This window comes from Triturus cristatus, chromosome 12, assembly GCF_964204655.1.
Source record: "Triturus cristatus chromosome 12, aTriCri1.1, whole genome shotgun sequence".
Taxonomy (NCBI): domain Eukaryota; kingdom Metazoa; phylum Chordata; class Amphibia; order Caudata; family Salamandridae; genus Triturus; species Triturus cristatus.
The window spans coordinates 414,698,795-414,702,753 of record NC_140595.1 but is presented as its reverse complement, the minus strand read 5'-3'; the positions used below and the strand labels follow the sequence as shown (position 1 = coordinate 414,702,753).

The window sequence follows — 3,959 nt, the reverse complement described above, 5'->3', positions numbered from 1 at the left end:
CTTAGGGCCTCATTCATGTATGAAGTCTATATGCTGTTTTATTAAGTCAAATGTAATCTATTGTGATTCTTAAACACTGTTTTATGTGTAATGTGTAAAATGGTTGCCCTTTCATATAACACACCAAAGTTTGTTGGCAGGAGCCTGATTCAAGTAGAAAATGTTTGACTGAGAGATATTTTCCACTCAAAATAAATGTTTCTTCTTTTCACCTGTCTCCTGCTGTCATCTCACTTTACTTTTTTGTGCAAGATATAACCTCTTAAAGAAAAGTTATCAAAGTTACCTAAAATATATTGCACATAATATTCTTAACTTCATGCAAAGTATGCACATTTTGAACAAAAAAAACTAAAATTTCACGCATCCCTAAATAAAGTACAGATACCCACAAAAAGTAAGTTTCAGTTATGTGGAATAGATTAGAATACATCAATTAAAAGTAGTTTGGTAAAATAGTTTCTCATATCATTTTGAAGGCAGTAGGATGGGCTTCCATAAATATATTTGATGTTAAAGTTTGTTTTTTTAAGCTACACCTGTACATTTCAAATATTGGAAATCAATTTGCTCAATGTGGTGATAGCAATACCTAATATTAGTACAGAAAGGACATCTTATATGATACACGCAAGATTCTTCATCTTGTTAGATAGAATCCCTGTTAAAAACAGTAGGAAAGTAGCCATTTTATCTTGGGGAATGTTGTTCTTTTCTTTAGTGTTGAATTTGAAAATTCATATCATGCAAAGCATGACCTGGAAACTGTCACCAATTTGGATTCTATCTTCATACATAAAGGCTTCATCAGTTGTATCCTTTTTGTGAATTTTTAAGACAATCAGCCCCTTATGTAACTCTCCGGTAATGATAGAATTCTGCAGCATTTAGGTTACATCTCATTTGCGGCATTACTAATTTTGCACAATGATTATCATGAATAGGTTCCACAACCTAAAACGTGGTTGAGGTCAAAGGTTAATAAATGCAAAAAAGGTGTCCTTAATGTTGTTACCACAATTTATTTTCCATTTTTATTAGAGAATCCATAATCGGGGGCACCACCATGCACTAATGGTACTACTGCATTGACAAACTTGAGTTCTGGCCAAGATCAAGCAACATTCAAGGTTTCCAGCACTGCATGAAAATCAGCAGAGCTGCATTGCACAAATCAAAAAAAGGCACAGTCCGTTGTTCGCACTTGGTTTCACTTGCCGATTTCATGCAGAGTTGAGTCACCCTTTTTGATTTGATCTTGCTTCCTTTGGAAACAAATGGACTTTGCACTCTTCCCACCCCATTGAACCCCAGTGGCGTAATGCAAAATGATGGTGCCCCACTGCAGAATGTGGTGAGTGACCCCCGAGTTTCCCATATCTCACAGTTATTCACTGACCTTTTGCTGAATGTGCGCTCCTTGAAGTGTTGGGAGACCTCCTGGGAGCTTGCCCCCCCCCTGCACTGCAAGGGCATGTGTTATATCTCTGCTGCACACCTTTGCATAGACTACATAAGAGCTGACAGGCCACACAGAATTTGGCACAGCACTTGAGCTGTAAATGTTTTGTTCGCTACTGATTGCTTCTCTCTCCAATGCACTATTTATCACATCAGTGTCCAAGAGCAGCAGGAGGGCAGAGCAGGACATGGAAGAAGACAGAATACCACCATGTCTGGGATGCAGTGCTTAAAAGTGGTAAACAAGAAGCATAGCAAGAGCATCACTCAGAGGGGATCTGGAGCCAGACTACAGGCAAAACCTCTTTCCTAGGAAAAACGCCCTGGCTGGTGACCCTGTTTCTATTTCTGTTTTGTGGCTCAGCAATATTTCAGCTGTTCCAGTAAATACAAATGGGAGGTCCCCTTGTCCCTTTCTGATTACTCTTCTTTCCCATCTACTGGCACATGACAACAGGAATCCTGGGATTTATCCTGGTCCTTTTCGAGGATACCCTTCCCAAAGTCTCTGAATTAATAATCGAGGAAAGAAACCTCAATGCAGCCAAGAACTGTTCTCTTCTACCATGGCTTGGAACCATGCTCTTCATTTCAACATCATCATCGTAATTTCATCTGTATTTGGCTTCGTGCGACCATAAAAGTACACAAAAATAAGAACAATATGATACAAGTAAAACAAACAATAGTTTAATTTCATATAAAAAGATGAACCTCTTATTACAAAGTCAATTAGCAGGTCAGAAGGAGGCATGAGCAACAATTTGTTAAGACTCCAGTCCGCAAAGTGGACTTAAGTGATGTGACCATATTATCTTAGAAAAGTATTGACTCCTGCAATCGGATGGATGCCCGAAAAAAAAAAGCCCCACACACATATGTGTGTTTTCTTCCTCTAGTTTTTTTAAATAAATATAGGCTCTAAAACAATGTCTAAAATGTCTTGCTTTCAACCAGTGCACTAAAAACGTTTGGGTAAAAAGTTTATAAAAACCATAAAATAATAAAGAAAAAAGCATCATTGGTTGTTTTAAGGAACCATTGCACAGGCATGTTCCTAATTAAAGATTGTGTTGGAACCCTGCTGGAAAACATAATAAAACCTTTTTTGTGTCAGTCCTAAAATGAAAGAGTAAAGAGTGCTCCCAATTACTTCTGGACATCCATATGTAACTAGTCGAGAGCTGAGCTTCAGTGTTGAGATTCATATAAATTGCAACTGGTGGCTTCAGTGATTCTGCTGTAATCCTGGGTTCTAATTTGGCCATCAGTAAGGATCCCACCCCCTTTTTATCCAAAGTGGAGCACAAAGTGGGGTCAAGAAAGGTGTAGCTGATCCCAATTCCTTCCATTGTTCTTTAACATGGGCGAGCCAAGGTATTGATAGCCCCTTATCAAAGGCCAGGGAATCAACTATCATATCTATTGCAAGTGATAATTCCTCCAACTTCCAGATAGATAACCACAACCTAACGGGTCTCGTACAAATAAAATCACTCAGGTATGGCAATTCTAGCACTTTATGACAGATTTAATGGGCGTTTGAGAAGAGTCCGCCAGTATTTTCCTAAAAAATCTATTTTCCTCTCTTTGCAGCACAGAGCAATATGAGATACCCCAAATTCCTACCCCATATGATGCTATTGGTAAACATTGTACACTATATATTTGCACACTAGGGGTCAGGGACCTTCCCCTCCACATGACTAGGGATAATCAACAGTGATCCCATCGCTCGAGTGATCTTTAACCTATTTCGGGAAATATGGGGAGCCCAGGTTCCCATTACACTGATAGTAATACCCAAATATGGAAAGTTAGTGGTGTTTAACAGACTATTGGAGCCAACATTAATCCAGGAAATAAGTGAGCACTGGTCATAATATGATTTCATTAGGTTGGTCTTCAAATCAAGGTCAGCCATAAAAGCCACAAAAGAGTGAACCAATTGGTGTAAGGCCTTTGTGGTGCGGGCCATTTAAACAACATCATCCACATAAAGTAAAGTGGGAAGGAGGGTGTTGTTGACTTTAGGAACATCCTGCATACTTCTGGTAGGTGACAATTGAGGTTATTGATGTATAAGATAAAGAGCAAGGGTGTGAACACGCAACCTTGCCTTTCACCTCTCTCAGTGCTGAATTTCTCTGTAACTTTGCCTCCTTGACCAAACCTCACCCTAGCATTAGTGTTAGTGTGGAGTATTACTAGCATGTTGAGAATGTCACCGTCTAAGTACAGTTCTGATAGGGTTTTCCATTGCGTAGATCTGTTAACACAATCAAATGCCATGGTCAGGCCCATAAAATCTAGATAAAATGGTACCCCCCTTGCCACGCTGTATTTCACGATAATTCTGTTTAGATTCAGGCACTCTTCTATTGTGCCAATTCCAGCACAAAAGCTATACTGGCTGGCGTGCAGGATGTTATTATCAGTGGCCCAAACTTTGATTCCATTACATAAGACCCTCCCAATAATTTTTGCAGGAAAAGTTA

General features: G+C 39.2%; 1 pseudogene; it reads left to right on the top strand.

Moving 5' to 3' along the window:
* The first annotated feature begins 1,672 nt into the window (after positions 1 to 1,672).
* LOC146776040 (stress-associated endoplasmic reticulum protein 2 pseudogene) lies at positions 1,673 to 1,881 on the top strand (annotated as a pseudogene).
* The last annotated feature ends 2,078 nt before the right edge of the window (positions 1,882 to 3,959 follow it).